General features: G+C 37.6%; 1 long non-coding RNA gene across 1 annotated transcript; it reads right to left on the bottom strand.

The window, feature by feature from the left end:
* Positions 1-20,114: 20,114 nt before the first annotated feature.
* Positions 20,115-25,508, bottom strand: LOC138328963 (uncharacterized). The gene is made up of 3 exons (XR_011209383.1): positions 25,397-25,508; positions 20,818-20,958; positions 20,115-20,657 (listed from the first exon to the last, which is right to left on the bottom strand). It is a non-coding gene; the product is annotated as an uncharacterized lncRNA (long non-coding RNA).
* Between the last annotated feature and the right edge of the window lie 257 nt (positions 25,509-25,765).

A 25,765-nucleotide genomic window follows, 5' to 3' on the forward strand; every position in this document is an offset into this window, starting at 1 on the left:
TACATTGATGGTAGTAATTATAAAGTGATTTTAGTTGTTTGTTTTTCATCTACATACATAGACAAAGAAGTAAGTGCATACCTTTTTATTAAAAAGAAATATATATCTTATTAAGTAGGCAGACTAAAGTCACAAATGATTGTTATTTCAAACCAACGCTGATGCGTGTAGCTACCTATCACAATAAATGTATTTTAGGCAGGTTCTCGAAGCGAGAGGAAATAGCGAATCATGTATATAAAGGAGATAATTAATTTTTGGTCCCCGGATGTTCGTTATATAACTGTGTGTTACCAGAAGTGGTCGCGATTAAAGAAAGAATCAATTCTAATGTGGCTTTTATCAGCCGTGCTCATCTGTCTTTTTCTAATTAACGATAATATTTTTAACATACATATGTTCTTCAGACAACACTCTGTAGAAACACTTTTTAGCTCACCTGTTCCGTCGTCCGTCCGTCCGTCAACATTTCCTTTAAATCGCTACTTGTCATAGAGTTCTGCATGGATTATAACCAAATTTGGCCACAAACATCCTTGGGGGAAGGGGAACTGAACTTGTATAAATTGTGGCTCTGACCCCCCCGGGGGCAGGAGGGGCGGGGCCCAATAGGGAAAATAAAGGTAAATCCTATAAAACGCTACTTGTCCTAGAGTTCTACATGGATTGTAACCAAATTTGGCCACAAACATCCTTGGGAGAAGGGGAATAGAACTTGTATAAATTTTGGCTCTGACCCCCCGGGGGCAGGAGGGGCGAGGCACAATATGGGAAAAAGAGGTAAATCCTATAAATAGCTACTTGTCCTAGAGTTCTGCATGGATTGTAACCAAATTTGGCCACAAACATCCTTTGGGGAAGGGGAATAGAACTTGTATAAATTTTGGCTCGGACCCCATGAGGGCAAGAGGGGTGGGGCCCAATAGGGGAAATAGAGGTAAATCCTGTAAATCGCTACTTGTTCTAGAGTTCTGCATGGATTGTAACCAAAATTGGCCACAAACATCCTTGGCGAAAGGGGAACAGAACTTGTATAAATTTTGGCTCTGACCCCCGGGGGCAGGAGGGGCAGGGGCCCAATAGGGGAAATAGAGGTAATCTTATAAATTGCTACTTGTCCTAGAGTTCTGCATGGATTGTAACTAAATTTGACCAGAAACATCCTTGGGGGAAAGAGAACAGAAAATTGTATAAATTTTGGCTCTGACCCCCTGGGGGGGCAGGAGGGGCGGGGCCCAATAGGGGAAATAGAGGCAAATCCTGTAAATCGCTAATAATCATATAGTTCTGCTTGGATTTTAACCAAATTTGGCCCAGAAACATCCTTGGGGTTAATAGAATATGTATACATTTTGGTTTTGACCCCCTGGAGCAGAAAGAGTGGGGCCTAATAGGGGAATTCAGAAAAGAAACAATGAACTTGAATTCAGAACATTCCTTGGCATTATAAACCAGGTGAGCGATACAGGCCCTCTGGGCCTCTTGTTTTAAAATCAGAATTAATTATTTATAAGACAATCAGATAAAGGGATATAAATATGATTAATTATTGTAATTTTACAGCATATTCAATCAATTGAGTAATGTAATAGTAATTTGATATCCATTTTAGGCCGTCGAAGTTAAAACTACCTACTTTTATCAGAAATGTGCTCTTTTGAAGAGAATTATAAAGCGATTAACCAAACTTCACCAATCATTTATTCATAATTTGTGATAGAAATCTTAAAAAAACGTTATATTTTTTTGTGCATTACACGCCAAATTCATTCATTCAACCTTTTATGTTTTGCCAAATGGCTAAAACTAAACCCATAAATCCGTGCCTTACTCTAATATCAATTATTTGTCATACCGAGGTACAATCCGAAAAAAAAATTAATTATGATACAATGAAATAACTCAATACTGCAGTTTGCTTAATTAACGTCCTATTAACAGCCAAGGTCTGGTAAGGACTTATTTGACAATTTTACATTGATGGTAGTAATTATAAAGTGATTTTAGTTGTTTGTTTTTCATCTACATACATAGACAAAGAAGTAAGTGCATACCTTTTTATTAAAAAGAAATATATATCTTATTAAGTAGGCAGACTAAAGTCACAAATGATTGTTATTTCAAACCAACGCTGATGCGTGTAGCTACCTATCACAATAAATGTATTTTAGGCAGGTTCTCGAAGCGAGATGAAATAGCGAATCATGTATATAAAGGAGATAATTAATTTTTGGTCCCCGGATGTTCGTTATAACTGTGTGTTACCAGAAGTGGTCGCGATTAAAGAAAGAATCAATTCTAATGTGGCTTTTATCAGCCGTGCTCATCTGTCTTTTTCTAATTAACGATAATATTTTTAACATACATATGTTCTTCAGACAACACTCTGTAGAAACACTTTTTAGCTCACCTGGTCCGTCGTCCGTCCGTCCGTCAACATTTCCTTTAAATCGCTACTTGTCATAGAGTTCTGCATGGATTATAACCAAATTTGGCCACAAACATCCTTGGGGGAAGGGGAACAGAACTTGTATAAATTGTGGCTCTGACCCCCCGGGGGCAGGAGGGGCGGGGCCCAATAGGGAAAATAAAGGTAAATCCTATAAAACGCTACTTGTCCTAGAGTTCTACATGGATTGTAACCAAATTTGGCCACAAACATCCTTGGGAGAAGGGGAATAGAACTTGTATAAATTTTGGCTCTGACCCCCCGGGGGCAGGAGGGGCGAGGCACAATATGGGAAAAAGAGGTAAATCCTATAAATAGCTACTTGTCCTAGAGTTCTGCATGGATTGTAACCAAATTTGGCCACAAACATCCTTTGGGGAAGGGTAATAGAACTTGTATAAATTTTGGCTCGGACCCCATGGGGGCAAGAGGGGTGGGGCCCAATAGGGGAAATAGAGGTAAATCCTGTAAATCGCTACTTGTCCTAGAGTTCTGCATGGATTGTAACCAAATTTGGCCACAAACATCCTTGGCGAAAGGGGAACAGAACTTGTATAAATTTTGGCTCTGACCCCCCGGGGGCAGGAGGGGCAGGGCCCAATAGGGGAAATAGAGGTAATCTTATAAATTGCTACTTGTCCTAGAGTTCTGCATGGATTGTAACCAAATTTGACCAGAAACATCCTTGGGGGAAAGAGAACAGAAAATTGTATAAATTTTGGCTCTGACCCCCTGGGGGGGCAGGAGGGGCGGGGCCCAATAGGGGAAATAGAGGCAAATCCTGTAAATCGCTAATAATCATATAGTTCTGCTTGGATTTTAACCAAATTTGGCCCAGAAACATCCTTGGGGTTAATAGAATATGTATACATTTTGGCTTTGACCCCCTGGAGCAGAAAGAGTGGGGCCTAATAGGGGAATTCAGAAAAGAAACAATGAACTTGAATTCAGAACATTCCTAGGCATTACAAACCAGGTGAGCGATACAGGCCCTCTGGGCCTCTTGTTTTAAAATCAGAATTAATTATTTATAAGACAATCAGATAAAGGGATATAAATATGATTAATTATTGTAATTTTACAGCATATTCAATCAATTGAGTAATGTAATAGTAATTTGATATCCATTTTAGGCCGTCGAAGTTAAAACTACCTACTTTTATCAGAAATGTGCTCTTTTGAAGAGAATTATAAAGCGATAAACCAAACTTCACCAATCATTTATTCATAATTTGTGATAGAAATCTTAAAAAAAAAACGTTATATTTTTTTGTGCATTACACGCCAAATTCATTCATTCAACCTTTATGTTTTGCCAAATGGCTAAAACTAAACCCATAAATCCGTGCCTTACTCTAATATCAATTATTTGTCATACCGAGGTACAATCCGAAAAAAAAATTAATTATGATACAATGAAATAACTCAATACTGCAGTTTGCTTAATTAACGTCCTATTAACAGCCAAGGTCTGGTAAGGACTGCCTCCAATGTATGCGGTGTGTATATGAAGTGATTGGTGCGTGTTTTTGGGGACTGCGGTATGTCTGTGTTATGTCTTATACAGTGTAACACTTGTCTTTTTATCCCTCTTATAATGTTTTATCATGTAACACTTTGTTTGATTATTATGACGTCCTATTAACAGTTAGGGTCATGTAAGGACGGCATCCCATGTATGCGGTGTGTAGCGTGTGTGAAGTACGAGATGCGTGTTTTGGGAGACTGGTATGTTCATGTTGTATCTTCTTGTGTAGTGAAATTGTTGCCCTTTTTATAGTGCTATATCACTTAAGCACGCCCAACACGGTCACATTATACTGACAACGGGCGAACCAGTCTTCCCACTCCCTGTATGCTGAACGCTAAAGAGGAGCAGAAACTTACCACTTTTATAGACTTTGGGTGTGTCTCGGTCAGGGGACAGAACCCAGATCTAGAGCCTTCCTCACAGGGGCGAACGCTTAACTCAAGTCCAAAAATGAAGGTGGTGCCAAGGGAGGCACTAGGAAAGATAAAGTCAGTTAAAGATAATATCCTAAATTTAGTCGTCTTTTACGATCATGTAATAGGGGCAGCAGGTACAAATCTTACTATAACAACGCGTAATTGTCCACTTTTGAGCCAATATTCATCAGTATTTGCTTGAGATTTGTTTTAAGAATGCATGTGATATTAAATTATGTTCAAGTTAAGGAACATTTCGTAACCTGATCAAACCTTTGCTGAAAATATTTATTATACTATATATATATATTTGTCGAGAAGTATTTAATTATTAAGTTAGTATTATACAGCCACCGGTTTAGCTCCGCGGGAGAAAGCAATGTATCTGACTTTATGTTTCATTTTTGATATGAATACTGCCCTATGCTCATAAAGCCGTGCAAACACCCAAGACAATGTATCTGCCCTCTTGCAATTTATCGATGGTCATCTTGAGGTATATTTATTGTGTTATAATTATTGGACCATGACGCAATTTACGGTTAAGATAACGGGGTAGAGATCATAAACATATATTTTGTTACTTTTGCATTTAAAAGGTCTTATTTATACAGCAGATATGATGCGTACTAAGAAAACTATTGTATAGTTCTATATATATCGTACACTGAATTGTAGATGTAATTCAAAATTAAGTACTAAATAATTGTAATTATATATTATTTGATAGTGAAAAGTATACTATTTCTCCCATCTCTATCATCATCATCTTACCTGTCTAGATCTAAATGTACCATGATACCATGTCTACCTTTAGTGAACACCGTGTTCACACGCAGTGCACTTCGTGCGTGTCTAGCTGTAGTCTAAAGCTTGTGCTCTCCGTGTCTACCTGTAGTCGAAATGTAGTGCACTCAGTTGTTAAAGGATGTAACCTTTAAGTCTACGGTATGTACAACGATGGCAATTGTACTGTAGACCTTTGTAAACTAAAGGTTTGTTTATGCATTGCATACAGAATTTCATGTCGGTCTATATCGTGATAACTATGATGTTTGACGAAACCCAAAAGGTCAACATCTCAAACTTTAAATATATAAAACACCACTTTGTCGTACTTCTGTCCGTCATATGGCATATAATGCTGGGGGAAGCCTGCTGTGATACTGCAATTTCCGGCTTACACTACAACCTTGATAACTAACCTGTGAAAATGGAACCGTTGCCGAGAAGTATATCATTCCCTTTCCATCTACCGCTCCTTTTGTTGATGGAGAGTCATGTCCTTGGGAGTGTACATATTACCGGTGTTAATATGTCGGAGGGAAACCTTGACGGTGGTGTTTTAATGACATCGATGATAACGCTCCAGAGAAGTCTTTAAGTTCGAGAAACCTCAATAGTGTTTATATGTTTAGTGTGAAAATTTTATATGTAAGGTTGGATTGGAAGTCATTTATTAACTGGGATAATCTCAAATTCACTAATGATGATTTCTGATGTTCTCTTGTGTATTGTGAGATAAATGTCAAAACTTCTTTAATTCATATTGGGTAATTAGTTATTTTGTGTCACTTGTATTTTTTTTATGCTAGGTTTACACTATGTGTTCCCGGCCACGGTAGCCCCGTTTGCCTAAAACGTGGTGCGCCGTGGAATTTTGGCTATTTTTGTCTCTGTATTCAAGTTGAGCTAGGCCTTGTGAAGTTTTGCCACGGTCTTTTACGGATAACGTGATGGACCGTGGATAAAGGGGAAGTGTTGTTCTCGGACGTTAAAGGTACACTACGGCTTTAGCACGGTCTATCAAGGATACCACTACGTTCTCTCTAGGCCTTTTACGATCTGATGAGGTCTGCTACGTGTTACACGTTTTGATCAAGCTCCAATACGTTTTTCAAGGTCCGCCAAGGCTTACTAGGGATGAAAGTCTGATGCCGGGTTTTTTTGAGCAAATGAAACAATATCTATTGCCGAATATGTCATTTCAAACACGTTTTGATTACAAAATGCGTTAAAAGAATGAAAATATTAACTGTATTTGGTATAAATATATAATTATTGTAGCCAAGTGTTTCTATGCAAATATTTTTTTTGTAATTCTTCTCACTTAATCTGCATTCTGCAGTAATAGTTTTGGTATAATTTGAGAGTTTAAATTTGTTTGATAATGACTATTTCTATTTATTTATACAAATAATTCCATGATGTAGCGAATAAGTACCAGGCCAGGCAATGATACTCCGTCATATATTGCTTGCAACGTAAGACCGTAATAAGACGTAACAAGCCGTATCACGTCGGGCTTTCAACCGCTATAAGCCGTGATGTGTCTTAACAGAACGCATCAAAACGGTTATCATCCACCTTGGCTTGCCGTCAAAACCTTGATAAACCTGAATAAAACGGCACAAAACGTGCAGCCGATCTGCATCAACCGTGATAAAACGTGGAAAAAACGTAGCAGAACGTCACAAAACTTGAAATCACTGTGAGATTCCAGGGAACGTGATTGCTGCCCGTTCCACCACGGACCGTCTGGAAATTTTGTTACGGCCTCGTACGCACTGTGACGTTTTGTTACGTCAACCCCGTTTATTACGTCCTGTGGCGTTCACCATCTGTACCGTGACTGCCGTGGCAATTTTTTTGACAGTTTAAAAATTTTGCACGGCTTCCACGGTAATCACGACCGCTCACGTTTGTCTATCACGTCCTCCTGCGTTGTCTCACGCTGTCTTGCGGTCACCAAGTTTTGTCCACGGTGGTCTGAAACGGGGCTGCCGTATCCGCCGGGAACATAGTGTAAACCTAGCATTAGTAGCTAAAGTCTATGAAGGGCGGCTTCCCATTACGCATAATGCTTGGTTGTTAGCTTTAGTTCGGTTTAACGTTCTATTGACAGCCGGGATCATTGAAGGACTTCTCGTATGTGTGAAATAACATGGGGTGTGTAATTGCCTGTATCTTGTATCTCCTTATAAGGATGGACATTAAACGCTAACCCCTGTGAGGTAGGCTCTGGGTTCTGTCCCCTGGCTGAGACACACCAAAGTCTTTAAAAGTGTTAGTTTCTGCTCCTGCTTAGCGTTCAACATACAGGTAGTAGGACGACTTGTTCGCCCGTTGTCAGTATAATGTGACCGGGTGGGGTGTGTTACTTGGTGTACGAGGCGGCATGCTACAGTGATATAGCACTATAAAAAGGGCAACATTTCTGCTATACAAGTAGACACAACACAAACATACTCCAATCTCCCAACACACGCACCCTCTACTTCACACATGCTACACACGCATACATGGAAGGCCGTCCTTAAGGTTGATAGGACGTTAATTAATCAAACAATGTCCTTTTTATAGTCCTTTATATCCCTGAAGTATTCCCGTCACCAAACTTCAAAATGTATCACGAGTATTACGAATCTGCATTAGAATTGGGTCTAAAGATTCGAAGTCAAATGAAAGAAATGAGTCTCTTTAGACGAATGATTATTCTATACTATACGCCTCAAACCTGGACGAAAAGTGCCTTTGTAACTGTAAAGCGATAAAAATTTAATTAAGAATTTTTGATTAGTTGCAATATTTTTACAACCGATACAACGTGCCCTTAACTGATAGATATGGCTTGCTATATTGATTGTACATTCTGCGTATATAAAACACCTACATAATAATTATATACACCATGCATTCCGTCAGTTTTTTATCAATATTATTGCAGCAGAATGTGGTTTACGTGAATTCCAGACAGTTCTTGAAACACCATAAAGCACGATCATTTGTCAAAAGTAACTCCATTTACGAAATAACGAGTTATCGCAGACATTCACTTCTGCAAAAATTGTCTATTTATCTCTTACTCTAGATCGATTGAAAATTCATATAAAACTTCTTGTATTTAAAAGACTATATAATGCAACATTTTCCCTCTTCTAAAAAGAGCTTATGGCGGGAGAAGTAGCTAGGATGATAGTGCCAATATAAGATTAGTTTCGTTTTATTTTCCAATGAATGACAACATCCAGGATCATATGAAAACAATATATTTTTGTTGATTGAATTATGAGATCATTTTTCTCGTTTTTACAAGACAGCAAAATGAACGACGAGTTATTCAATGTTCAAGAGGTACAGGGCTAGCAAGGCCGATGATCATCATACACTGTAACGATAAGTTGATGGGAGGCGATAACACATGGATCGAGACAATGCAAGTTAAACATTTTTAAGATTAAAAATATGATACGCATAATATGCCTAATATGCATGCATGAGCGTGAACCAGCTAGTTATTACCGGGTTACCGTGTTATACTAGAAATGAATTGTTATCCCCCGCCCAACGATGTTGGCGGGGGATATACAAATGGGTTCCGTCCGTCCGTCCGTCCGTCCGTCCGTCCGTCCGTATGGTTTCCGGAGCATAACTCTTAAACCAGTAGAGATATTTCCACGAAACTTCATACACACATTGGTCTTATGGTCTAGTAGTGCCTTTTGCTATTTTTAGGTTTTCCTTTTTTTGCATTTTTTTCCGTAACCATGGAAACATTGCTTAAAATATCATATTTTTGTACCAGGTTCGTTTCCGGAGCATAACTCTAAAACCAGCAGAGATATTTCCACGAAACCTCATAGACACATTGGTCTTATGGTCTAATAGTGCCTTTTGCTATTTTAAGGTTTTTACTTTTTGTACTTTTTTCTGTAACCATGGAAACATTGCTGAAAATGGCAGATTTTTGTGTAAGAATGGTTTCCGGAGCACAACTCTAAAACCAGCAGAGATATTTCCATGAAACTTCATAGACACATTGTTCTTATGGTCTAGAAGTGCCCTTTGCTATTTTTAGGTTTTCATCTTTTGCACTTTTTCCGTAACCATTGAAACATTGCTGAAAATATCGTATTTTTGTAGCAGGTTCATTTCCGGAGCATAACTCTAAAACCAGCAGAGATATTTCCACGAAACTTCATAGACACATTCTTTTTATGGTCTAGTAGTACCTTTTGCTATTTTTAGGTTTTCATTTTTTGCACTTTTTCCGTTACCATGGAAATATTGCTGAAAAAATGGTAAATGTTACTTTGCAAAACTCCACCCATCTGTGTGTATATAGTCTATATAAATGTCAAGGCTGTATACCTGATTCAACAATTGCAGCCCCGATCTACTAGAATTATACTCCATCTTTCTTTAGCTCAACTTCCTTTTTCCTGTTTTTTTCATACACATAAGTCTCCACAATCAAACTTACTTCAGCTTTGATATCGCCATTGGCGGGGGAACTGAATGACTATGTCCTTGTTATATTTTGAAACAGATTTGGAACCCCTTTCGGATAGAAGAGCTAAAAGAAAAAATAGAATTACTATATAAGATAAACAATAACATGACTCCAAGTTATCTATCAAACTTATTACCTCCTCTAGCAGGCTATAAAAAAAAATCCTTACTTTATAGAAATAACGAAAGTTCCAAAATTCCATATTATCGACTATCTACCACAACGAAACCGTTTTTTCTCACTACTTTAAGAAGAAGCTGGAACAACTTATATCAATGTTTAATCCCTACCTTTTTATTCCTTTAAACTAGCTCTTTCCCAACCTATTTTAGTAGACTACTATGTTATTTTAATTATGGAGTAAGGAAGTTTAATACTATACCTATCTGATTAAAATACAGATCCTTATAATCATTCTGTTCAATAGAGGATCTGACAACGTTCCATTAGAGGTCATGTCCAGGTGACCTTTAGAAATGTCCGATCAAATTGCTACCATAAGAATTTTGAATATGAATTTCAGGGGACGAAATGGTTTGAAACAGCTGTCTGAATAATTTTTTGTGTATGTTGTCATCTCGCCAAAATAGCACAACATACCTAAAATGTATATGTAAAATGTGCGAAAAGACGTTTTAAATTGATGTAGCTTTGTGTAATAAATACATGTGATCTGGAATGACCCTTTATGGGATATTGTTTATTGAATGTAGTGGTTAATATAATATGTACTTAAAGTGAATAGTCGGGCAAAGAAAACCAGTCTAAATGCGTTCATTAGCCTTCCAAAAGTTCTCGCATATTATTACGACGGCCAAGTTCTGCTTAGTTTCCCAGTTCTAACCATTAAAGTAAAGAAAAGTTGAAAGCATTGAAAGCGAGGCTGCGTGGAAATGTAACCACGGACATAGTGAGCCGGGAGGACGTTTTAGAATTTCCATACTTTAAATTAATTTCTTCGTACGCAGACAGATTTTGACGAAAGATTTTATTTTTCCATTTCATAAGAAATTATACTGTATACATTCACACCATTTTTACCGAATTTAGCCATCCTTGCCCGACTGTTCTAATCATATTGATATTATACATACTAAAATAAGACATCCGTGTAGTTCTCAAAAAGATGACGAAGATTTTGAACATTATATAATGATATAATATAGGATATATCTTGTTATTATGTACTCTGAAAAATTCAATTATTATTTATACCTATTATATGTATGTCATCACCTGTAAATATTTAATGTTGAATTGGGAAGGCTTCTTAAGTTGCGATAACTTGTGCCTAATGCATTTGTTCTTTTTTATGACAATAAACTATGTTTAAAGTCAAAAGTCATGCATGAGTGAATGCGTATTTTGGAAAAGGTATATGGGTTTTGTTGTTTTTATAATATTTTTTTTAATTCGTTTCAGTCCTACCTCACTGAAGCATATACTGTTAAATAATATATCGATCAGTTTTTCTTTCTTTGTTTTATTTTAATAGGCAAAGATTAAAATTATCAATATTTGAGAAAATTGGAAAACAAAAGCGTAGCGTTTTGATAGGTAAACATCCCCAAGGTTTAAACTTTAATTGTATCAGTTCTTTGGCTCTATACATGCCATTTGTGAGTGGTCATATCTAACGAGTGCGAAAGCGTATATTCAGTAGGCGTACAAGTGACTTATATAAAATAGGCGCGTGGAGATTTACTCGACAAATTGGTGGTAACTCCAGCGACCATTAATGATTAGAAGCAGGGATTTGACCCGATCTTGTTTGGTAGCAGCACAAAATAATTTACAGTGATGGGTAGTGTTCGAAAGAAATTGCTAAATTTACTCTTGCTTTCTCAGATGCAAGAGCTATTCAAACTCAACAAGGGATTATCTTTTGCAGCTATATTTACTTGGGAATTAGTTCTCGTTATGGTGTTACAATCCTCCCACGTCTAGCCGACCACTGTACCATAAGCCGTTGGATAAAGAACCTTGTGATTGGTCTCTATTTTCAATATAGCAAAAATTATTCTCTCAGACATTCATTATTAGACTTGATTATTGAAAAAGCCCCCAGTGGGACCAATGATTTGATCGAATAGAATAAATTTTAAAGCACCAAACTTTCCAGACATTTTCTCGCAGGGTTTTCTTTTTAGGTCTATTAGTATATGTAAAAACATTCATCTTTTCTTAAATTCTGCACCAAATACAGTCTGATTAAAATACAGCTGATCAGACAACATCCCATAAAGGTTCAAGTTCGGATGGGTTTTATACCAACTGTACATAAGACCAAAAGCATTATACCTTGCTATATCATATGAAAACCCCATTTCGTCCCAATATACATGTAGCTGTGTTGTGTTCATTTGTCGAAATGACTACGCACACGAAAACTAATTCTGACATTTTTCTCAAGTGTATCGTCCCCTTTTAAGATAAATCGCACACCTAGCGAAGTCCCTCAGGGGCAATTTTGCAATACCTTATAGGTTTGTAGTTGATTTATACATTTCCCAATTATAACCTTTAAGTGTAGTAATATCGTAAAATGTATCGATTTATATTCATTTGACCAACTGAATCACATCCACACTCATTTTCACTACCATTACCCACGCCCATCCATTCTGTCCCTGTTCAGTATTAACTATGGATGCAGGGTCATAATGTATTACTTTGATTTAATGTCATTTTGAAAAATAAGGTTATAAAATTTCTGTACTAAAACCTATTACAAATAATTTCTGCTTGCGTGACAAAATTGATATCGGAAAATAATTGAAAATGTCGGAGATATTTTTTTAGTTTTAGTTCAACATTCTCCTGACAATAGATCAAGACGAATGATTATATTTACGTCCTATTAACAGCCGGATGCACTTAAGAACTGCCTCTATTACAGGCGATGTGTTGCGTGTTTTGGGAGACTGGGGTATATGACCGTGTTGCGTTTTCTTGTCATAGTGGAGCTCTTTCCCATTCTATAGTGCTGGTTCACTTAAGTATGCAGCCGAAGACCCTGAACAAGCCATCCCATGTGGTCACATTATACTAACAACGAGCAAACCAATATTCGAGGTATAGAAGCAGGGGCTTTTACGTATTACATTCCTCCAAAGTTTGTTTATGATACTGTTGTAATACTGGAAGAATTGGAAACTTTCGGGTTCGTATATGCAGATTAAAATACTTCAATAGATTTTGTAAATTACTCACAGTCTGATTTTATATACATTTTTCTCGTGACAGTCTTAGACATTTAAGAAACGATGTTGCAGGCAACTTCTCATGATTTGGTTAATATTGGGCACTACAGACACGGTCATCAACAGGTCAAAGACGTTATCACAATTTCACGAAAAAGCGAGGCGTTGATTGAATCGCTGGGTGAAAAGCCTATCTAAAACAGCGCCATTAACAGCTCCGGCCGCGACTCTGCAATCTCCTCTCGAAATAAGGAAGCTAGAAACAGGAAATCAAATTACTACAGATCGATGCTGGACAGCAATGAATTCTTGACCATTAAATATTGCTATGGTCAAGGAGTACTTAACCACTTGATGTATGGCATGGATGTTGTGGGCTGTTTTATAGCCATAGTGATTCTTATCAAAAGGACGAGATTTTGTAAACACGTCGTTTATTTTGATTCGTGTTCAACACTTCAGGATTCCATTTCGTTTCGGATCCTGATTTACTACCATTATTGTTATTATAGAGTAGCATGTTCCTTTTCCAAACTACACGCGTGTAACGAAGGTTTATTGAGCTCCATATCTGTTTATTGTAGCCCTGGTAAAAGCTGTTCTTGCAGTAAGAGCATAAAATTGTTGACGGAATCGTATAAAAGTTTCATTTTTCAAGGCTACAAATTATTAAGCATAATAATTTAGCATTCATAATTTAAAAAAGCAAGCGAATATACAAAATCTTTATCTTAAAGACCACTTTCTGCATATCTCCGAAATGCAAATTTGCCAACAGAAGCATGTTGATTGTATGAATAGCAAAATGATCATGGTAGTATTATACATACACTATGCATGCCAATCACTACCATTAAAGTTTCTTTTTGGATCATTGTACATAATCGGCTTCTTCCCAGAGGGCACACTCTAAAGGTCAAATGTATAGCTCGGGAAATGCCAGGCATAAATATCATACAAGGATTTAGATACCATTTATTTCAAATTAAGATATGAAATATTTTGCTTTTAGAAATGTATAGCTTCATTTCTGGAATAAATCAAATGGGAAACGGAATACAGCAAAATGAAGTTGTCTTCGTCACAAAGCATGGGGGAGCTACAAATTAGAAAGTGACTGCAAATGTCATGTCGCAAATGACAGAACAGTGGGGAACTAACAGAGAGGTGTCTAAATACCTCCCATTTCATTGCGGGACACAGTAAGAGCAAACGTGAGGATTGTTTATAATTACTAAAGATGCTACACCGCTGACAAATGGTAAATTTTCTCTATCGATAACAAGAGAAGACGAATAAGTATCTTCAGTTACAAAATATACTTAATTTTACCATTACACCATTACCACCATTGAAAAGTTTAAAAAAAAATTAAAAATGTGATTTCAAGGTGGCGGATTTGGCGGTTATCTTGGATTTCAATTCGACCGAAAAAAATAACACTTGATCGGCACAATTTCAAGATAATTTTGGTTTTAAGATAAATACACTTGTGAAATTGAGGAATTGTAAATACGAAAGTATAGGCACGGTGGACGACGATACACAAAGCACAATAGTTCATCCTGACCATTTCGTTCATCGAAGACAAACAAATGCTTCAGCTTAAATTCGATTAGCAGATTTTGCTTTAGTTTGGTTTATTATATAAACGTCTTTTTAACACCCAGGGTCAGTTCAGAACGGCCTCCCGTGTATATATGGGGCCGCGGTGGCCGAGTGGTTAAGATGTACCGACATATTACCACATGCCCTCCACCTCTGGGTCGCGAGTTCGAATCCCATGTGGGGCAGTTGCCAGATACTGACCGCTGGTCGGTGGTTTTTCTCCGGGTACTCCGGCTTTCCTCCACCAACAAACCTGGCACGTCCTTAAATGACCCTGGCTGTTAGTAGGACGTTAAACTAATCAAATCAAATGTATTGCGTATGTGAAGTGCGAGGTGCGTGTTTTGTGAGACAGCGATATATTCGCCATATACCCAACCCGGTTAAATTACACTGACGACTGGCGAACCAGTCATCCCACTCCCTTAATTCTGAGCGCAAATCAGAAGAAAGTACCACTTTTATAGACTAAATGTGTCTTAAATATATCGTGCAATGTGATGAATCATTAATTTCTAACACCAATGAAGGAATATTAGGTAGTAGCAACAATATAATATTATACTATAATATATATGGCCGATAAGTATGTACAGCAGATAGGCAGACAATCTCTACTTATAACGTAGTATTCTTCAATTCCCGTGAAGAGTTCCACTATATAAGAAGACATAACACAATTATACCTCAGTCTCCAAAAACACGCACCTACACTTCACAGACCCTAGACACTTAAAGTTCATACACGGGAGGCCGTCCTTACATGACTTGACTGTTCACAGAACATTGCTGTAATCAAACAAATATATTTGTAAAACGAATCTTACTTGTAACGAAGCGTTCGTTGGTTCATAGAAGTTCGTTTTGCTGTATGCATAGAGAAACGACATGCATCTCAATAAGAAATAATGTACTTGATTTACACGGCAGTCATACGATTTAAGCGAGAAAACTGATGTATTAGGGTGTCAACTATTTCCCTCTAAAGAATCAGTTTGACGGCTCTACATGACAGAACCCATCATTGTTACACAGCGGATACATAGTTGACGTACGAGATGAGCTGTATGAATCTGACTAGGTTACTTGCACTTGAATGAATGGCGACAAGTCAAAAACGTTCCAATATACAATGCTTGGAATACAGAGCACTTCGACGTCAAATTGGTATATCAAAAATATATCATTGGTTTATCATTCAAATACATAAGAGAATTATTCCAACTTCTATGAAAATGGCGAGTTTATTGATTGTTCAATGCCCCAATGATCTTTCCATTGCAAGGCATATCTGCTGCTGGTTGTGATTCACGGGTTTTGATCCACCGAAATATCAATGATCTTTGACATTTATTCTGGATTAAGTAAATCAAAATGTGGTCGAATGGCTTATCAAAAAATGCATTTTTTCAGACAATAATTAACTCAAATTTTGCGATTAAAAAGGCCTTCATGAAATGGACATAATGATAAAAATCAAAACGTGTTTATAGAAAATGAAATGTTCAAAATGTACTATAAAAGTTAATATTAAAGGAATATTTGTAGTGTTGATGTGTCTCCATGTGATAGTGAATATTTAGAGATTCTCTATCAAAGCTGGTAACGGTGATGGGAAGAATTACTGTTTATCGAGATATAAACTAAAAACAGATTCTTGGAAAATCCCTTTCAGGCAGACTATTTCTTGGAAAGTTAAATTCGTTTGAGCCTGCTGGTTGTGTATTTACTTAATTTAAAGGTTTGATATGTTGTTTGGGTATGTAGATGGGAATTTAAATACTCTAATCTGCTTTGAAAATTTTGGTTTAAATTTAATTTAGTAACCAATGTTCAGGAACCTTACTTTCATTCCTTTTTCTGATTTACCAATCCAATGTCTACTTTTAAATGTTTCATGCAAAATATTCACAATATAACGAGCTTTCAGAATAATTTTCTTGCATGTCGTCATTTTGGCCGAAGAGCACAACATAACTGAATGCATTACAGTGATAATGAATGTCAACAAATGTCTTTAAAATTACCATTTTACAGTTAGTTTGATTGAGATAACGTCCTATTAACGGCCAAGGTCATGTAAAGACGACCTCTCCTATATGTGCTGTGTTTCGTGCGGGAGTACATGTGTGCAATTCACAAATTAGCCTAACATGGACATTGTCAAGTGTTAATCATTTGGTTCTGCTTTTTATATATCAACATTTGTTTCGAAAGGATAACGAAAACGGTTGCGATATAAAAATCGTTTCCCATTGTGTAACAAGCTTTTCGCCCCTGTAGGGAACGCATTGTGCCCAGTCTCTTAGCCAAGGTAGACAGTAAACTATATCAACTGTCATTAAAGCGCTAAAATGCATCAGTAATACAATTCAGCAGGAAACTTGATGACGTCCGTATTTTTCATAGCCAGTTCCAAGATATACAGTACCAGCTTCATCTTTAAGATCTTTTTATAGATCTGCATATATATATTTAACAGGGTTCCTAGTTACATTTGCTTCAATTGATTGCAAATTAGTAAAATTGTTCACATCAGAGGTTATTTCTTTCAAAGTAGCAATAAAACATGGTAGCTTTTTAAAGATCTTACAATACCTTAATATTTCGAAACAACTGAATAGAAAAATATATTATCAATAATGCTAAAAGCCTAATTGTGTGAAAAGAAATAAATTTGGAAACATCTACTCAAAAACACACAATTACTTTAAAATTGTGTCATTCTAGCTCTCCAATGATTTGGACTCGTTTGTAAATGATATCGTTGTTTACAGTGCCAATCCTTTCCCAAGTACGGTTTTTGACTATAAGGACAACAATTTGATGCGTAACTTACGGTGTCTAGTGGTTACGCGTCCATTGTGTCACATTGTTTGTGGATTACGAAGTCAATTCACACGATTTTGACGGTAGCTGTTCCCTGGCGTTGGGTCATAATTCCTCTTATAATAAAATAAAACAGCGCTATAAAGTTATATGCCAGACATTGGTCTATACTAAATCAACATTAATTGGTTCGTTCAACTGAATTGGGAACTATCGACCGCTTAATGAATGTCATCACCGCCATTTCTGATGACATTTCCACACCTGTACCGCGTACAGATGTTTCAGCAAATGTCTCCATGACCAGATGGGAATACGGGCTCAATCCCATGCGAGAAATAGAACATCTAACTAACGACATTTGGACAGAACTTTGCCGTGTGACTTCAAAAACGAAATTTTATGGCTTTGGTGAGAAGAAAGTTTACTTTGAAACAAAACGTAACTGTGCATCAAACAAATGTTGATTATAGCTTGCGTATATATTTCACATTTAAAAGTAGTCCTGAGTTGTTCTGTCACTGCTCCAATTCTGCAAATCACTTTTTACTATATCATAACACTATGAAAAATAAATAATTGTTTTGATTTTAATTGATTAGGCCTATGAACAGCTTTGACTTGGTTTGGTTTGATCATTGTTAAAATTAATACTTAATCAATGAATAATTAATAATTATACTTAACAAACCCAAGGCATTTTAGGTTTAACATAATATGAACAACCAGTGTCTTGTATGGGAGGCTACCCATGTGTGCGATGTGTTCCGTGTGTGTGAATATATATAAACTGTAAATTTGTATTTTGTCTCCTTGTAATAGTGATACTCTTGGCCTTGTGAAATATAAAATCATGTAGGTAGTCGGACAAACTAGCAAATTATATTAAATGCTGGAATAATTGAAGGACGGCAATGTTCTGAAAGCGTGAATTGTATGTTTTGGGAGGCTGCGTCTCCTTGTAATATTGCAAATCTTGTCCTTTGTTTCGTAGTTTTGTCTCTGAAGCATGACGTCAAAGACATACCCATCCGATAGTATACTGACATCGGCAAACCAGAGTTGGTATACCACCTTTATGCTGAGCCCTAAACAGGAGCAGAAAATGTATTTAAAGGCTATGGTTTTGTCTTTTACGATCAAATAATTACAGCAGCAAGTACTAATCTAAAGCCTTACCTGCATGGCACCATAGAAACGAAAACTGAAACGTGATACACGTGATATTGTTCGCCCCTGTGAGGAAGGCTTGGTTCTGTCCCCTGGCCGAGACACACCAAAGTCTATAAAAGTGGTAGTTTCTGCTCCCGCTTAGCGTTCAGCATACAGGGAGTGGGACGACTGGTTCGCCCGTTGTCAGTATAATGTGACCGGGTGGGGTGTGTTGCTTGGTGTCTTCGGCGGCATGCTTCAGTGATATAGCACTATAAAAAGGAAGTTCCACAATACAAGAAGACACTACATGAATATACCGCAGTCTCCCAAAACACGCACCTCGCACAACATACACGCAACACACAGCATACATGGGAGGCCGTCCTTACATGACCCTGGCTGTTAATAGGACGTTAATAAATCAAACCAACAAACAAAAAGTTACCAACCATTGATGGAGTGGATACATTGCATATTATACACGGTTTTCGTGTAAATCGAATGGAATAGTCAGAGACAAAAAGGCGAGAATACCCTTTGGATTATCCTTGCACACTCTTCTTCCTGCTGTCGACAACCGTCTGTAACAATATTCAACGCGTCGCCTGATTCCTGTAAGAAGCAGCCAGAAGGACACAAATCGCTGAGCTTAATCAATCTGAAACGATATAATATATAATTGCCGCCTGTAACCCGAGAAGTAAGTTCCCTCTCGAGGCAACATACGTAATATAGGAGTATAAGCCGGCATTTATCCAATTGTCTGTTCCGGTCCAGTACATCTAGCGAGTGCTGTTTTCTGGCTTTTATACGCATGCATGCATCCAATTTTCCGTTTCAGATAGTAAAAAGTAAAATTCAGCGGTATTATGTTGCGGTGTACATCTAATAATGTATTTCCATCTATACATATATTCGGTTCACTTGGACTGGCAAAAAGGAAGCGAATTTTCTGCAGTTCACTTGGCATTATTTGTACCCTATTGCATCATTGTAAAAGGCGACTAAATCTTTTCTTTGTTCCCTTTTGATTGTGTGTCACGATATGAAACAAAGTGTACATGTCAGAGACATCATAATACTTATCTCGTTTGTGTTTAAAATTAATACATTGCACTAAAATATGCTCCAATGTGAGAGGAGAATCACATGCTTGGCATATAGGAGGATCCTCCCCATTCAATATATTCGAATGTGTAAAATGTGTGTTCAGTTCGGAACCGAGAGAGAACTTCCTCTCTGCGGTCTCTCCGACTATCCCCTGGCAGACGCAACATAGTCTGAAAAAAAACCTGGTAGATTCTGCTACTGCGTAGCGCTCAGCATAAAGGGAGTGGAACGACTGGTTCGCCCGTTGTCAGGATAATGTGACATATGGGATGTGCTTGTTCAGTGTCTTCAGTGGCGTGTTTGAGTGTGAAAAGTGGAGGTCTTCGAGGAATGGAAAATTGGGGATTACATTGCATTCCAAATATTCTTTTTTTTTCAAATAAAATACCTGTGCGGCGTAAAACACGATTTGAATATTTTTCTTTAATTTACTATTTATCTTCATGGAAGAGACATTTACTATTTATCTTCATGGAAGAGACATACTACTTACTGTGAAGTCAGATAAATGTTGGTAATTATCGCTAAGTGCTTAGATTGGTACGTATGTGTCTAACGATTCCCCTCGTTATTTGGTTGTGCCATTTATTGACTTTTGAATTACACCAGAGATTGTTTTCTTCGCCACCAGTCCAGATAATTGACTTCCATTGATTTCAAGGTCAGATGGTCACAGAATTACTGAATATATGTCTTTGACGAAATAATTTAGAAAGCTCTAGACGACAGCCGATAATGTCGAGGACGTTTTAAGTAATAGTCTAGGAATTAGGTTATGTGACTACATTATAAAACTACAGTGATTCTTGCGGTCCAGACAGTCGTTCAATATCATTTCTTAGTCTTCATTAAACAAAAATACCTTAGAAATACAAAGAGATATATAATTTGATTATATTTGCAGCACGGGTGTGCTGTCCCATATCGTTGATTGTATATATGCTTTAAGAGACGTGATGGAGAATAACGTTCTATGAACAGCTACCAGAATGTCTATTTTTGTCTCTTTGTAGTGCGACAAACCCCAGAAATCCCACAGGAAGTCCCAACGCTGCCACCAATTCTGTAACGTGGAACAAGCGAGATAAGTCTCCAATAAGGAGAAAGAAAGCACATGCTGGGTAAGGAAAATATATATACATAATTTTTTTTATAATTACAATATAAACGAAAAGAGATATTCAAAAATTATTTTACACCGTATTCACACTACTTTTACCTACTTAATAGATTGAATGTCCAATGTCGCTTCTATTCATATTTGTATCCATACCAAACAGTTCAGTGTTTTAATTCATCAGGACAACCATTCCGATCCGCTATGGCTTAGTGTTTATCTCACTGCCAGTATTTCACGTCTTCATCTGAAATATAAAATACATTTCATCGGTAACTCTAAATGGTTCATGGTAGTTCCAAAATTGATTTTGATAGAATTTAGTTACATTGAAATATTTGAATTAATTTCTTAAAGATGCTCCACCGCTGACAAATGTTATTTTTTCACTATCAAAGACAGGATCAGACGATTTAGCATTTTTCTTCAGTTACAAAAGTTACTTACTTTACACCATTACCACCTTTGAAAAGTTTGAGCTTCTAATTTTACTTCAAGTTAAAAATATTAAAATAATTAATTGCATCCCGAAAAAATTCCTGGGCACTATATCCTTTATGGAATGATGTACTGATTGTGCATGCATCAAAGGAAAATAAATCATTTATTTTTATTTTTTCTGTTAATTAGGCATATATATACACGATAAGACACCAATTATTGTTAAATTGATAAATATCATTTATGGTCTGTCGGCAGTGCAGCATCTTTAATGTAACATTTTAGATAAATGCTATAAAACTGAGTTGCAATTACGACAGTGAACTAGTAGTTACATTTCGTCGGCAGCATGATTCAGTGATATTACTTTTTCAGATGGTGCAATGATATAGCACTATAAAAAGGGCTTGAGTTCCACTATACAACAACACGAATATAACGCAGTCTCCCAAAACACACACCACGCACTTCATACACACTAATACATGGGAGGCCGTCCTTACATGACCCTGACTGTTAATAGGACGTTAAATTAATCAAACAAATTCTTAAAATAACTTGTTTAGATAACTGGTATGAAACACACTGCAGACCTAAATAGAACCGTGTATGTGCCACATAGTTATCCCGTTATTACGATAAACTTTAATTAGGTCATGACCTATTCTAATCGCCTTTTGTCCATCGTCGTGCGTGCGTCGTATGTCCGTAAACAATTAACATTTTCGACTTCTTCTCCAAAACTGCAGAAGCAATTTCAATGAAAATTTGCACAAACTTTCTAACGCATAAGACTAATTAAAATTGTGAATTATATGGTCCCCACCCCCCAGGGGGCTGTGGGAGGGGTCAAAAGGAGGTAAAATTGAGTAAAATTTCAAAAATCTTCTTCTCTACTCACAGATGTGGTAGAATCAAATACTCTTCATAATTAGAAAGGTTTTAAGGTCCTTTACAAAAATTGTGAATTATATGATCCTGGGGTATCTAGTTACCCCTTGGGGAGGGGGTTAAGTTGACTATAGTTATCCCCCGCCCAACGAAGTTGGCAGGGGATATACAAATGGGTTCCGTCCGTCCGTACGAATGGTTTCCGGAGCATAACTCTAAAACCAGAAGAGATATTTCCACGAAACTTCATACACACATTGGTCTTATGGTCTAGTAGTGCCTTTTGCTATTTTTAGGTTTTCATTTTTTGCATTTTTTCCGTAACCATGGAAACATTGCTGAAAATATCATATTTTTGTACCAGGTTCGTTTCCGGAGCATAACTGGAAAACCAGTTATATGCACGGAAACTCCATAGGCACATTAGTCTTATGGTCTAGTAGTGCCTTTTGCTATTTTAAGGTTTTCCCTTTTTGTACTTTTTTCTGTAACCATGGAAACATTGCTGAAAATGGCAGATTTTTGTGTAAGAATCGTTTCCGGAGCACAACTCTAAAACCAGCAGAGATATTTCCATGAAACTTCATAGACACTTTGTTCTTACGGTCTAGTAGTGCCTTTTGCTATTTTCAGGTTTTCACTTTTTGTGGGTTTTTTTTCTGTACCATAGAAACATTGCTGAAAATGGCAGATTTTTGTAGCAGGTTCATTTCCGGAGCATAACTCTAAAACCAGCAGAGATATTTCCACGAAACTTCATAGACACATTCTTTTTATGGTCTAGTAGTACCTTTTGCTATTTTTAGGTTTTCATTTTTTGCACTTTTTCCGTTACCATGGAAACATTGCTGAAAATATCATGGTAAATGGTAAATGTTACTTTGCAAAACTCCACCCATCTTTGTGTATATAGTCTAATATAAATGTCAAGGTTGTATACCTGATTCAACAATTGCAGCCCCGCTCTACTTGAATTATACTCCATCTTTCTTTAGCTCAACTTTCTTTTTCCTGGGGTTTTTTTCCATACACATAAGTGTCCACAATCAAACTTACTTCAGCTTTGATATCTCCAATGGCGGGGGATCTGAATGACTATGTCCTTGTTTATATAGGGAAAACACATTTTGAGCATTATTTGGTCACTTGTAATAGGAAATGAGTCAAATGTCAGAATTATCAGTATGAGAAGGCCATTAAATCCTATTAACATATTTTCTATGACTGACCCCCAGGGGCCTTAGGGGCGGGGTCAAAAGGGGGTTAAATAGGCTAAAACTTCAAAAATGTTCTGAAATTCTGGAAATGTTATAATCAAATACTTTTCATAGATAGAAAGGTCGTAAGGTCCTTTACAAAAATTGTGAATTATATGACCCTGGGGTCTCATGTTTCCCCTTGGGGTGGGGGTCAAGTTTACTATAATTTATGTAGGAAAAACACATTAATGAGCATTTTTGCTCAATTTTCATAGGAAATGAGTCAAACTTGGTTAGAATTATTAGCCTAAGAAATAGCATTTTAACATCCATATCAGTCCTCGATGACCTCCTGGGGGACCAGAGGGGCAGGACCAAACAGGGTTAAAATGATTAAAATTTCAAAAAATACTTCTAAGTTCACATGTTTGATGGAAGCAAATACTCTTCTTAGTCTAAAAAGTCAAATTTATAAATCACTGATCAACTTCAAGGCCCAGAATATAATGTTTATAAGTCTTTAATTGGTTTTATTATATATTCTAACTCAGGTGACCGTTAAGGCCCATGGGCCTCTTGTCTTAATTACGACAACGTTAACTTGTATTTACGATTAATAGAATCTTACATGGGCCTGTCAGGTGGACAGGGATATTTCAACCCGACGGAAAGTTTTTGGCTGGTCAACCCGATGCTCTAGGGTTGACGGCCTAATTCTTGCATGAAGGTTGATATATCCCTGTCCACCTGACATACCAATTTAAGATTCTTTTTCTTCCATACTGAAACGAAACATTATGAAAATAGTATAGAAGTATTTTCAAATCGCAGCCATCAATGGAATGTCACAATGCGTCAAGATCCCTGCAGGTAGGGCGTTAGAATTGTACCTGCTGCCCCTATTGCATGATCGTAAAAGGCGACTAAATTTAGGATCTTTTCTTTTCTTCCTAACTGACTTTATCTTTCCTAATGCCTCCCTTGGCACCGACTCATTTTTGGCCTTGAGTTGAGCGTTCGCCCCTGTGAGGAAGGCTCTGGGTTCTGTCCCCTGGCCGAGACACACCAAAGTCTATAAAAGTGGTAGTTTCTGCACCTGTTTAGCGCTCAGCATACAGGGAGTGGGACGACTGGTTCGCCCGTTGTCATTATAATGTGACTGGGTGGGGTGTGTTGCTTTGTGTTTTCGGCGGCATGCTTCAGTGATGTAGCACTATAAAAAGGGCAACAGTTCCACTATACAAGAAGACACAACAAGAATATACCGCAGTCTCCCAAAACACGCACCTCGCACAACATACCCGCAGCACACCACATACATGGGAGGCCGTCCTTCATTGACCATAGCTGTTAATAGGACGTCGATTAATCAAACAAACAAACAAAGCGTCAAGATCAATGACGTCGTCGTCGTGAAGCCCGCAGGTAGGGCGATAGAATTGTACCTGCTGCCCCTCTTGCACGATCGTAAAAGGCGACTAAATTTAGGATCTTATATTTTCTCTTCTTCCTAACTGACTTTGTCTTTTCTAATGCCTCCCTTGGCATCGCCTCACTTTTGACCTTGAATTGAGCGTTCGCCCCTGTGAGGAAGGCTCTGGGTTCTGTCCCCTGGCCAAGACACACCAAAGTCTGTAAAAGTGGGTTTTTTTTTGCTTCTGCTTAGCGCTCAGCATACAGGGAGTGGGACGATTGGTTCGTCAGTTGTCAGTATAATGTGACCGGGTGGGGTGTGTTGCTTGGTGTCTTCGGCGGCATGCTTCAGTGATATAGCACTATAAAAAGGGCAACAGTTCCACTATACAAGAAGACACTACATGAATATACCGCAGTCTCCCTAAAAAAGCACCTCGCACGACATACACGCAGCGCACCGCATGCATGGGAGGCCGTCCTTACAAATTCATCAAACATAGACATCTCATGTAATAATGACGTCACTTCATTGTCTAGCACGTATGAAAAAGTGATTTGACTCGTTATTACGACAAAGTAAACTCGTAACTACACCATGCGTGTTATGCAGTAATCTTGTAGATACGATTTATTATTTGTTTTGTGTGTGAATTAAAAAACGAAAAGAAATACCCATTCTACATGTGTTTGTTCAATAGATCATCAAATAAATGTGTTCCACTAGAAGAGAGAACATACCTATTTCCTTTTTTATTCGTCTCTTAGCCTTTTTCTTATTGTGTTTCTTTGGTGAAGCACGATGGAGTTTCGTAGTCATATCCCCCATCCTCCATATAATTCCTCCTGGGTCTTTCCTAATGCCTCCCTTGGCACCGCCTCACTTTTGGCCTTGAGTTGAGCGTTCGCCCCTGTGAGGAAGGCTCTGGGTTCTGTCCCCTGGCCGAGACACACCAAAGTCTATAAAAGTGGTAGTTTCTGCTCCTGCTTAGCGTTCAGCATACAGGGAGTGGGACGACTGGTTCGCCCGTTGTCAGTATAATGTGACCGGGTGGGGTGTGTTGCTTGGTGTCTTCGGCGGCATGCTTCAGTGATATAGCACTATAAAAA

The sequence above is a fragment of the Argopecten irradians genome, chromosome 8 (assembly GCF_041381155.1).
Source record: "Argopecten irradians isolate NY chromosome 8, Ai_NY, whole genome shotgun sequence".
In the NCBI taxonomy this organism is placed as follows: domain Eukaryota; kingdom Metazoa; phylum Mollusca; class Bivalvia; order Pectinida; family Pectinidae; genus Argopecten; species Argopecten irradians.